The following is a 12,500-nucleotide window of genomic DNA, read 5'->3' as shown; positions in this document are numbered from 1 at the left end:
TGCGTTCTTCATCGACCCGAGAACCGAGTGATCCACCGCTTAGAGTCGTGAAAAATAGTTTGTTCAATTCAGTACAGTACAACCAGTGTTTCAGGCACGTGGCGTCTCCCTGTGTGTGGTTTCGAAGAGCGCCTTTCGGCGTGCGCTACTCCTGTTTCGCTCTTTCGTTCGGCGGTCACGCGTTTCCGCATGACCGCTGCTGATCCAACAGCCTACTCGAGACGAAAGACAAGAGCTTGGCGCGCGCGTACTCGCGCAGCTCTCCAAAGCCACTCGGCCAGTGCCAGGGACGGCTCTCTGCGCCGGAGCCACAACAAGTCTACTTGAGGCGGAAGACGAAGCCAGCAAGGGCCTGGCCGCAAGTGCGTTCGAATACGGGATTACAGTCCCTCGTCTGTCCGTACTTCCTCTTTCGACGTGCGGCGCCTTCCCAAAGCGCACAAGTCCGCAAACCGCAGAACGCTTCCGACGTAGCAAAGCCGCGTTTCCTTCGGTACTTCGCAGCAACGCCGCCTTTCCCTCGGCGGCGGGCAAATAGCCTGCAGACGTCGTCGCATTGAACCGCGAACTCGACACCTCGCGCGTCACGAGCGGGAGCCGACCGGCAGCCTCCGGCCCTTTCGGGCGCGGTGGAATTTGCCGCGGAGGACGGGAGAGTGCTTTAGGCCACGGTTCCTTCCGTACTTGGCAGCCGCACCCTCAATACCGCCGGTTCCATGACCGACCGAGCGCCGCACCGTTCCTTTAGTACTTGGGCAGCAACAAAGTCGGGTCGTTACTCCACACTCGCCGCAGGAAGCGACCGGCAGCCGCCAGCCTTTTCAGACTCGGCAGCGTTTGCCGCGGAGGACGGGAGAGCGCTCGCACCACGGTTCCGTGTGTACTAAGCGGCAGCGGCATTAGCTCTCGACCGTCAGTTCCTTGACCGACCGCACGCTTCGCCGTTCCCCTCGTACTGGGCAAGAGCAGCAGGTCGGGTCGTCTTACTCCCATTCCGCGCAAGAGTGCCGAGGCGGACTTCAGAAAGCCCACCCAACAGTGTGCGTTACGCCGTTTCTACCCGCGGGCGCGGCCAAGCCAACCGTCCAAGGTTGCAGCCGGCGTCCACTGGGCGCAACAAATTTGGCACGGGGCGCCCTTCGAAATTCGGGCAATCCCCGGCATGTTCGGGTATAGCCGTCCCCGCGTCCAAGCGGGGCCAGCGGCGGAAAGCGTCGGGCGCAGCGAGCTGCTTCACCCACACGGGGTAGAAACAATGGCGCTCGTCACCCTCGAACAATCCGGTAATGATCCTTCCGCAGGTTCACCTACGGAAACCTTGTTACGACTTTTACTTCCTCTAAATGATCAAGTTTGGTCATCTTTCCAACAGACCGGCGCAACCGAAAGGCCGCGCCGGACATCGGTCCGAAGACCTCACTAAATCATTCAATCGGTAGTAGCGACGGGCGGTGTGTACAAAGGGCAGGGACGTAATCAACGCGAGCTTATGACTCGCGCTTACTGGGAATTCCTCGTTCAAGGGGAACAATTGCAAGCCCCTATCCCAATCACGAAAGAAGTTCCACGGGTTACCCAGTCTTTTCAGACAGGGATAAAGACACGCTGCTTCCTTCAGTGTAGCGCGCGTGCGGCCCCGGACATCTAAGGGCATCACAGACCTGTTATTGCTCTGTTTCGTGCGGCTAGGAGCCGCTTGTCCCTCTAAGAAGGTTGTAAGGTGCTGGGAACCCCGCACCTATTTAATAGGCTAGAGTCTCGTTCGTTATCGGAATTAACCAGACAAATCGCTCCACCAACTAAGAACGGCCATGCACCACCATCCACCGAATCAAGAAAGAGCTCTCAATCTGTCAATCCTCCCAGTGTCCGGGCCGGGTAAGTTTTCCCGTGTTGAGTCAAATTAAGCCGCAGGCTCCACTCCTGGTGGTGCCCTTCCGTCAATTCCTTTAAGTTTCAGCTTTGCAACCATACTTCCCCCGGAACCCAAACACTTTGGTTTCCCGGAAGCTGCCCGCCGAGTCATTTGAGTAACTCAGGCGGATCGCTGGTTGGCATCGTTTATGGTCAGAACTAGGGCGGTATCTGATCGCCTTCGAACCTCTGACTTTCGTTCTTGATCAAAGAAAACATTCTTGGCAAATGCTTTCGCAGTAGTTCGTCTTGCGACGGTCCAAGAATTTCACCTCTAGCGCCGCAATACGAATGCCCCCGTCTGTCCCTCTTAATCATTACCTCGTATTCCAAAAACCAACAGAACAGAAACGAGGTCTTGTTCTATTATTCCATGCAAGTTTATTCAGGCGACTCGCCTGCGTTGAGCACTCTAATTTTTTCAAAGTAAAAGCACCGGCCTTCTCGAGGCACACAATGAAGTGCACCAAGAAAGGACCGGCATGATGTTCAGTCCGAGCCGTCGCATCGGGTAGATGCACTACTCGTCTGGAACTGAGATCCAACTACGAGCTTTTTAACCGCAGCAGCTTTAGTATACGCTATTGGAGCTGGAATTACCGCGGCTGCTGGCACCAGACTTGCCCTCCAATTGATCCTCGTTAAAGGATTTAGAGTGTACTCATTTCAATTACGGGGCCTCAAAAGAGTCCCGTATTGTTATTTTTCGTCACTACCTCCCCGTGCCGGGAGTGGGTAATTTGCGCGCCTGCTGCCTTCCTTGGATGTGGTAGCCGTTTCTCAGGCTCCCTCTCCGGAATCGAACCCTGATTCTCCGTTACCCGTAACAACCATGGTAAGCAAGTAACCTACCATCGAAAGTTGATAAGGCAGACACTTGAAAGAAACGTCGCCGGCTCGTGGCCATGCGATCAGCACAAAGTTATCCAGAGTCACCACACAATACGGGCCGAAACCCGATCGATCTTGGTCTAATAAAAGCACCCGTCGCCCAAAGGGCTTCAGGCTCACTGCATGTATTAGCTCTAGAATTGCCACAGTTATCCAAGTAGGAAGAAACGATCTAAGGAACCATAACTGATTTAATGAGCCATTCGCGGTTTCGCCTTATTTCGGCATGTACTTAGACATGCATGGCTTAATCTTTGAGACAAGCATATGATTACTGGCAGGATCAACCAGGTAATCGTTCAACTGCGCGTCCCGCCTGTCAAGCAGGCCGGACGCCGTTTTTGCGATGCCGAGGCCACCTTCAGGCGCCCCAGCACGCTTCGTTCTTGCAAAGAGTAGCACTTTGCACAGTCCGAGACGACGGCGTTCGAGCTCGCTACGGCGCCCTCCCCGAAGGGCCGGGTATCGCCACGCGGCAAGAAGCACGCAACATTCTCGATAGACTGGTTGTGTCGACTCGATCACGGCTTGCGGTTTCTCTTGAGCCCGCAGCACAGGTGGACCGACCGACACTTGCAACGTAGCCGAGACGGCAAAGCCGCCAGGCGACGGGTCACGCCCGCGCCTTCGGCGCTTTCGCATTTGACTCGTCCGAGGACGATGCGGAACACAACTCGATATCGTGGAGAAAGCGTCGTCCGACAACCAGCCCCTAACGCATCAAGCGGATGAGGCTGCAGACGTCAGCTGTGGGATCCACGGGAGCGATACCGGGGACACGCTTGACGGGCACGAAGCCCGCCGCATATCAAACACCCAGGTCGCTTTTGGGGGCGACTGCTCTCTGGGACCCCCATATAATAGCAGCGATAAGTTCCCAAATCTCCATGGGGCCGTACTCGTGCCACTTTCGACGAGCGTTTGGCGAAAATCGTGCCGCCTCGCAGCGCCGCGAGCGAGATGGAAAGCTTACGTCGGCAGCGCAATGCCGAAGTCGTGAAAGCGCAGCGCGTCGACCGAATGCGCGAACGGCAATCTCTCGCCTATGGACAGCGCGGTTTCCAGAACAATCGCCTTTCTGTGCCCCTACGGGGCCGCACGCTAGCGCGGCCCTTTCGCCGTTTCCGAGCACGAGTGCGACCGGCGCGGGCGGCGTGCTCGACACCCCGGCTGACGCCGTTTCGGACTTTGTCTCTTCGCGCGCTCGCGCCAACGCCGCGGCAAAACGACGACCTCTGCGCGGTTCTTTCCCGGTTCCCGGCGTGCTATAGTGCAGCCAGCCGGACGGTGGCGACGACTCAGTCGCGGCCGTGCGGTGGCTTGTACGCCAAAGTTGCGTGACGGGCGTCGAGCTCCCGCCGCGGCCCGGCTCAGGTGGTTTCGGACTTCTGTCTCTTCCGAGCGCTCGCGTCGTCGTGGGCACGATTCTCGAGTGCGGAGCGGTGCGCGGACACCACCACGAACACGCGCAAGCCGAAAACGGCACTACGGTACAACGTCGGCCAGGGCGGTACGGCCCCCTTATGTGAGCAGCGATAAGTGACCAGATCTCCACGGGGCCGTACTCGTGCGACAAGGCGGCGTACTGCGCCGAGCCGAGCGCCAATATTTGGCCTTGGCACGGCCGATTTGAGCTCTCGCGATCGCCGCGGTACCGCCGCTCACCGATTCAAGGCACGCTAGCGCGGCCCCTTCGCCATTTTTCGAGTAAGAGTGCGAAAAGCGCGCGCGGCGTGCTCGTCGCCCCGGCTGACGTAGTCTCGGACTTAGTCTCGCTCACGCCGCCCCGGCTGACGTCGTCTCGGACTTAGTCGCGCTCACACCGCCCCGGCTCACGTGGTTTCGGACTTCCGTCTCTTCCGAGCGCTCGCGTCGTCGTGGGCACGATTCTCGAGTGCGGAGCGGTGCGCGGACACCACCACGAACACGCGCAAGCCGAAAATGGCACTACGGTACAACGTCGGCCAGGGCGGTACGGCCCCCTTATATGAGCAGCGATAAGTGACCAGATCTCCACGGGGCCGTACTCGTGCGACAAGGCGGCGTACTGCGCCGAGCCGAGCGCCAATATTTGGCCTTGGCACGGCCGATTTGAGCTCTCGCGATCGCCGCGGTACCGCCGCTCACCGATTCAAGGCACGCTAGCGCGGCCCCTTCGCCATTTTTCGAGTAAGAGTGCGAAAAGCGCGCGCGGCGTGCTCGTCGCCCCGGCTGACGTAGTCTCGGACTTAGTCTCGCTCACGCCGCCCCGGCTGACGTCGTCTCGGACTTAGTCGCGCTCACACCGCCCCGGCTCACGTGGTTTCGGACTTTCGTCTCTTCCGAGCGCTCGCGTCGTCGTGGGCACGATTCTCGAGTGCGGAGCGGTGCGCGGACACCACCACGAACACGCGCAAGCCGAAAACGGCACTACGGTACAACGTCGGCCAGGGCGGTACGGCCCCTTATAAGAGCAGCGATAAGTGACCAGACCTCCACGGGGCCGTACTCGTGCGACAAGGCGGCGTACTGCGCCGAGCCGAGCGCCAATATTTGGCTTTGGCACGGCCGATTTGAGCTCTCGCGATCGCCGCGGTACCGCCGCTCACCGATTCAAGGCACGCTAGCGCGGCCCCTTCGCCATTTTTCGAGTAAGAGTGGGAAAAGCGCGCGCGGCGTGCTCGACGCCCCGGCTGACGTCGTCTCGGACTTGGTCGACGCCCCGGCTGACGTAGTCTCGGACTTAGTCTCGCTCACGCCGCCCCGGCTGACGTCGTCTCGGACTTAGTCGCGCTCACACCGCCCCGGCTCACGTGGTTTCGGACTTTCGTCTCTTCCGAGCGCTCGCGTCGTCGTGGGCACGATTCTCGAGTGCGGAGCGGTGCGCGGACACCACCACGAACACGCGCAAGCCGAAAACGGCACTACGGTACAACGTCGGCCAGGGCGGTACGGCCCCTTATAAGAGCAGCGATAAGTGACCAGACCTCCACGGGGCCGTACTCGTGCGACAAGGCGGCGTACTGCGCCGAGCCGAGCGCCAATATTTGGCTTTGGCACGGCCGATTTGAGCTCTCGCGATCGCCGCGGTACCGCCGCTCACCGATTCAAGGCACGCTAGCGCGGCCCCTTCGCCATTTTTCGAGTAAGAGTGGGAAAAGCGCGCGCGGCGTGCTCGACGCCCCGGCTGACGTCGTCTCGGACTTGGTCGACGCCCCGGCTGACGTAGTCTCGGACTTAGTCTCGCTCACGCCGCCCCGGCTGACGTCGTCTCGGACTTAGTCGCGCTCACACCGCCCCGGCTCACGTGGTTTCGGACTTGCGTCTCTTCCGAGCGCTCGCGTCGTCGTGGGCACGATTCTCGAGTGCGGAGCGGTGCGCGGACACCACCACGAACACGCGCAAGCCGAAAACGGCACTACGGTACAACGTCGGCCAGGGCGGTACGGCCCCTTATAAGAGCAGCGATAAGTGACCAGACCTCCACGGGGCCGTACTCGTGCGACAAGGCGGCGTACTGCGCCGAGCCGAGCGCCAATATTTGGCCTTGGCACGGCCGATTTGAGCTCTCGCGATCGCCGCGGTACCGCCGCTCACCGATTCAAGGCACGCTAGCGCGGCCCCTTCGCCATTTTTCGAGTAAGAGTGGGAAAAGCGACCGCGGCGTGCTCGACGCCCCGGCTGACGTCGTCTCGGACTTAGTCGACGCCCCGGCTGACGTAGTCTCGGACTTGGTCTCGCTCACGCCGCCCCGGCTGACGTAGTCTCGGACTTGGTCTCGCTCACGCCGCCCCGGCTGACGTCGTCTCGGACTTAGTCGCGCTCACACCGCCCCGGCTCACGTGGCTTCGGACTTGGTCTCTTCGAGCGCTCGCAGCCAGGTCGGGGCCGACGCCGACGTCTGCGTGGGGCTTCAACGATTCCCGGCGCGACGCAATGCAACTGCGCGCAGGATGCCAGCGACTCCGCCGTGGCCGTGCGGCGGTGTACACGCAGAAGTTTCGTGAAGGGGTATCGAGCTCCCGCCGCCCCGGCGGACGTGGTTTCGGACTTTAGCGCTCGCAGCGATCTCGCGGCGATCGCTGACGTCTGCGCGGTTTCAGGTGTGCTACGATGCAGCAGTCTGCCGCACGACAATTTACGGAAGCGAGTGCATTCCGCCCCGGCGGACGCGGCAGCGGACTTTGTGCCTGCGGGAGTGCTCTTGTTGCTGTAAAATTTGAACGGGTGCAGCTGCGCGAAGCAAGTGTACACATTTTCTCTCTCTCTCTCTCTCTCTCTGCCTCTGAGGCGACTGTAATTTTAATTTAAATGCAATTGGAGGCGGGAGCAACCTGATGAGAGTAGGCGGACTTCGGCACACCTTGTAGTTTAGAAATTGTTTTCAAGCTTTGAGGACATACACAATCGCGCCATCTGCTTTCCCCGTCTCTTTGGCACTTCATAGTGTGTGCAGCATGCTCTGCATTCCAAAGAAACGCGCCTGTTTCTCCCCCTCTCTCACGTTCTTCTTGTCTTTCTTGCTGCTCTTGTGAGAAGTTGCTATGCTCTTTACTCGCTGTAAAATAGAATGCTTGCGCGAGCCAACAACTTGCGTGTCTTTCTTTTTTTTTGTTGTTGTTGTTTTTTTCTCTCTTCCCAAGACGTTTCTGCCATTATTCACTAGCTCTCGTTCTTAGTATGCAACGGAGCGTTAGCTCGCGCCATCTACCTTTCTTTCTGTATGGCGAAGGCCGTAGGTTTTCCTAGTTCCGCACACAGATGGCGCGGATGCGTTTTCGCGCCAGTTTCGAACGACCTCGCTGTACACATGTTTCTCATTTAAAAGTTTCAAAGGGGCTTGCGAAAGGGCGTGGTCCTTTTTTCTTGCGCAAGGCTGAGCTTTCCAGCTGTGCTTAAGCTATGCTAGCATGTGTGCGTATGTGTGTGTGTGTGTGTGTGTGTGTGTGTGTGTGTGTGTGCGTGCGCGCGCGCGCGTGCGTGCGCGTGCATATGTGTGCGTGTGTGTGTATACACGCACACGGTAAAGATGATGGGGTAGCGCTATTTCTTTCTTTCTTTCTTTCTTTTTTAACAACACCTGTGCTCCACATGGCGATCTTCCTGCCCTCTATGTTTCCGGTTGGAAGGAGTGCGCAGCCTTTTCTATATTTATTTATTTTTTTTTTTTCATTCTCTTTCATTCGTACATGAGGCGCGCTACCTAATTCTAGCGGTCGAATCGACACGTTGCAATCCGTCCCGGCCTGTGCCGTATGAAAACTTTCAGTGGGCCTTGCGGTAAATAAAAGGAAATGAGGGAAATGCGCGTAGTGTATTACACTTGCGCACGGGCTTGAAACGAAGGCCTCAAAGAAAGCCGCCTTGAGCGGTCGCATTCAGACGGAAGTAAGCATTCCCCTTGCGCGTGTTTTCCGCTCGCCTGTTCCGTTTTCTACGAGGTTGCCTTCGTTGGTTTTGCCTTGCGAACAAGCTTGCGCTCGGGTCTCGTTTCTACGCGACGGCGTTTCGTTAACAGTGAAAGACTGAGGCGTCGCGAGTTGATTCGCGAGATAGAGAGCATAGAGTCTCTAGACGGGCTGGGTTTTATAAGATTGCCCACGCTGTTGCTGAGGTTACCAATGTCGCCAGGGCACCCACAAGGCAGTGGTACAATGGAGTGAAGTGAAAGACATCGCTTCTCGGCCTTTTGGCTAAGATCAAAGTGTAGTATCTGTTCTTATCAGCTTAATATCTGATACGGGTTCTATATGGACCCACGATATTAAACCTATTTTTGGAAGTTGGCGGAGTGCTTGAAGCCTGCTTCACCTCCGCCGCAGGTCGGCCCGGTATTGCACTACCTCCGGGATCGGCCCCCGCTCACTTAGGTGAGACTTCATTCAATCAAAATGAAGAACACAAGCTCGAAGCGAGCACTCACGTGACACGCACCATTCCCATACTATACGCAACGATGACGGTGTTTCTGAACGATTGTCTGCTGTAATGAGCCACTTGGGGGGGGGGGGGGGGAAGGGTGATTAGCCGTGGGTTTTGCAATCAATGTAAGTCCCACTCAAAGCCAACACTGCATTTTGGAGTTCACTATCGCTTTGATCCGTAAACGACAGCAAGCTCGCCCTGCGAAAATCCGCTGCCCTAGTGGAAGAAAGGTTCCCTATGAAACAAAAATGGAGTGCCCGATTTCCGGCAACATTTTCGCTGCAGTGGGACCGAGCGCCTCGAAAACAAACTTGTCGTATGGCCAAGTGTGGCGAAATATATTCAAGGGTTCAGAGGTGCCTCAGCTTTCCAACCTGTATGTTATGAATACCTGTTGCTACCTTTTCGTCATCATCATCCTGCTGGCTACGACCACTGCAGGGCAAAGACCTCTCCCATTATTCTCCAAGCACCCCGGTCACGTGTAAGCCCGGTCACGGTCGCCGTCTAGTGCCTGCGCCCTTCCTAATCTAATCTGCCCTCCTAAATTTCCGCCACCCCGTGCTACGCTTCCCTTCTCTTGGAATTCAGTCGGTAACCCTTAATTGATGATCTTCCCCCCACATTGCATGCCCTGCGCACGCCCATTTCTTTTTCTTGGTTTAAACTAAGGTGTCATTAGCTCGCGTTTGTTCGCTCACCCCCCGAATCTGCTCTATTCTTATCCCCCGTAGCGCTACACCCATCATTCTTCTTTCCAAAGCTCGTCGCGTCGCCCTCAGTTACCCTTCGGTAATCCTTAAGGTCCTTCGTTGCGGCACTCGCGGCATCTTTCTCATTTAAATAAGGCTATTTCGTTCAGTTTTGGGGGAAAACTCAATGAGCTAGGCGCGATTGTGTCCCCGGCGCCGCTCTCAACAAGATGGCGGCGCCCAGGCTTTTTGCCTGGTGGTTCGGCTTGACGCAGAACACGCCTGCAGGGCAGTGAAGCCGCATTGAAGGGGCAACGAGCGGCGCAGTGAAGCGCATGCTCGGGCGAAAAACGCGAACATCAGCCAAAAATACAACCAAATGGCCAAATACGAATTTCCGTTATGGGAAATTGGAGTTCAGTTGGCGCGTTGCGCTCGCCTAAGGTAAAGAACATAAATGCGAGTGCCACATCAGCCAAGTCAATGCTGAGGATCGCGTATCATTTCTTATTTATTTTTCCCCTTGCCTCCTGGCCTGCGTGGCCCTAGCGCGCATGCCCACGAAAGTAATGCAATAAGGAAAACGCGAAATCATGCGGTGACGGCTGTATCATATCCATTGTGCGTGCTTTGTTCTTTTTGGACTACAGTGGTGTGCGTTATGAGAAAGTTTCAGTGACCAGCGAACCTATATTTAGAACCACATTTACGGTTACTGCTAACAAGCTGCGGGTAGGTGTTTTTTTTTTCTTTCTTTCTTTTTTTCGCTACCAACGATGGGTTATCGCAACCGCGATCGGTTGTGCTAGACGCGTTCTTGCCAAACGTTGGCTCTATACGCGACCCGTGACGCGTGGTCGGCACATTCAAGCAGTCCATTGCAAACCGTTCCAAGAAGAAGGATGCTAGCTCCACGTTCCGCCGGGAGCGCTAGTTCGAAGATTGTACTTTTAGACCCTCGAGGAAGCACCGCCATCCCACGTTTTCTATAACGCGCTAAGACTCAGAGCGACAGCGACCACTTGTCTTTGTCAATATCTCGGACACACTTTTTTTTTTTCTTTAATCCAGATCGTCAGACGAGCCCGCGTTCACGCGCACTCGCTCTCTCCGATAAGCAGGGTAGCTCGGTTGGGGTGTTGTAGGGCCTCGCGCATGCGCTGCTGAGTTCGTCGCTTCGCCGGCCGGTCGACGCTGGCGCGGTACTGGTAATCAACTTCGACGGGCATGGTGAAACGTCACTGTGAAACGTCACGACTAGCAATGCAATGTGTTTGCGAGCAATCGGAGAAATGAGAGAGCCCCTGTAGATTAGTGGAAACGTTCCTCCAAGTATTACGTTTGCAATTTGCGCCTACGAACATGAACTAGACAAAGGAAATGATCTGTAGCCGCCTTCACTTCATAAAATTCCCGTACGAAGAAATTTGCGTGCGCACGTGATCTCCCGCATGAAACCAGACGATAGGTTAATTTTAGCCGTTCATTTCGATTTGCCGAATGTAAACCGGAACACTTTCTCCACGCGCTCTTGAGGTTTGAATGACAATCAATGACATGCTTTTTTTATATATTTTTGTTTGTTCTATCTGGAACCAAAAGAATTCAGAACGCCATTTCAATCTTAGATTCGATTCACGCCTTGCGTTACGTCACCCCTGGCATATCTGATGAACACGCTCTGCTGTTAAGCTTCATGATCACGGCATTAAAAGTCGCCACTTCCCGAACGTTTATCGAGCCGATGATGAACCGTATGCTGGATTCTTATTGTAATGAGTTTATAGAAAGTTTTATACTTCTATGGCTAGCTTCAAGGAAAGGAAAAACATCGCTCAGCATTGTATAACGCATAACAACAACAACGAAAAATCTGCAGGTTATTCATACTACAATGAGAACACTAGGAATACTGAAAAAGATGAAATCTAGACATGCTGCAAGGAGCCAACAAATGCAATTGAACCAACGAACTGAACTGCAATTATTTCATCAAGACATGCCCCGAAAAAACGTGGCCACTATCAATGCTCATTTCAAAGCTGTTTTTTTTTTTTGTTTGTGACGGATAATAATTATCTTCCCAATGGCTGATGTGAAAATTTCAGAGCGCGGCATTTTCGAAATCTCAAGGCCCCGGCTGCTTTCTCTCTTCTTTAAATATGTTCCGGGTGGCAGATGGAGAAAAGTTTCGCGCACATAATTTAAAAGCCTGTAGCTGATTTTCTTGAAGAACACAAAGTGCTGACAGACCACCAAACAAGACAAAATTGAATCGGTATTACGCGCGATGATTTCGCACCGCAGTAACAAAAGGGTAACAAGCGGACGTTCATTTCGTGGTGTGTATTTCACGTCTCTCACAATAATAATAAAAAGAATGCTACTGCATAAATTAGCTTTTCCCAAACTGGATGGTTTCGATCAGCTTCCTTAAATTGAGTTGGCGTTGATTGAGCAGGTGCGGGCCTCGGTTGTTTAAGATTTTTGTAAATGGCATCATTACTGGATAGATGCGGACGTCTGCGTGATGTGTGAAACTCGCTTGAGGATCAAGGGAGAACCCCCCCCCCAAAAAAAATCATGTCATGGTGACACAAGTGGCACATGAGTACTGTTATCGGGAGGAAAAAAAAAAAAGGAAAACCGGCACGTACTAGGGAGACACTCCTCTTACACGTGAAGCTCCAAACAAATTGTTTTTCTTGAGACGCTCTATAAAGCTCCTCAAACGCAGCACCCGTACACGAAGACAAATGTCCAAACTGGAAAGAAAGCACGAAATTCGCGGCGCCCGTTTGCTGTGAAACAACGGGCAACATTACGCAAAGTCCGCTACCACGTCAGCCGGGGCGGCCGCACCCCGCCCGCGGTTGAGCCATATATGGCTGCACGCGCAAAGTCCGCTACCACGTCAGCCGGGGCGGCCGCACCCCGCCCGCGGTTGAGCCATATATGGGGACTGAACATCAGGCTGCACGCGCAAAGTCCGCTACCACGTCAGCCGGGGCGGCCGCGCTTAAGCCTAAAAAATGCTCGGCGCTTAAGCCAGGTAGCGAGCAAAAATGCCCGGCGCTTAAACCGCCGGATTGTTGCTGA

At 55.2% G+C, this 12,500-nt stretch overlaps 3 non-coding genes across 3 annotated transcripts in view; 1 reads left to right on the top strand and 2 right to left on the bottom strand.

Annotated features, from left to right (window-relative positions):
- LOC139053526 (5.8S ribosomal RNA) overlaps positions 1–47 on the bottom strand; it is a 153-nt gene extending 106 nt beyond the window's left edge. Inside the window, exon 1 of the ribosomal RNA XR_011510541.1 lies at positions 1–47. This exon is cut by the window's left edge and continues 106 nt beyond it. This is a non-coding gene — a ribosomal RNA (5.8S ribosomal RNA).
- A 1,237-nt stretch (positions 48–1,284) lies between these two features.
- LOC139053517 (small subunit ribosomal RNA) lies at positions 1,285–3,099 on the bottom strand. The gene has a single exon (XR_011510533.1). It is a non-coding gene; the product is annotated as a small subunit ribosomal RNA (ribosomal RNA).
- A 5,358-nt stretch (positions 3,100–8,457) lies between these two features.
- On the top strand, positions 8,458–8,649 carry LOC139053509 (U2 spliceosomal RNA). Its single transcript, XR_011510526.1, has one exon. It is a non-coding gene; the product is annotated as a U2 spliceosomal RNA (small nuclear RNA).
- The last annotated feature ends 3,851 nt before the right edge of the window (positions 8,650–12,500 follow it).

This window comes from Dermacentor albipictus, unplaced genomic scaffold (genome assembly GCF_038994185.2).
Source record: "Dermacentor albipictus isolate Rhodes 1998 colony unplaced genomic scaffold, USDA_Dalb.pri_finalv2 scaffold_146, whole genome shotgun sequence".
Lineage (NCBI taxonomy): Eukaryota > Metazoa > Arthropoda > Arachnida > Ixodida > Ixodidae > Dermacentor > Dermacentor albipictus.
The sequence above is the reverse complement of the archived record's forward strand: the minus strand, read 5'-3'. Positions and strand labels throughout refer to the sequence as shown.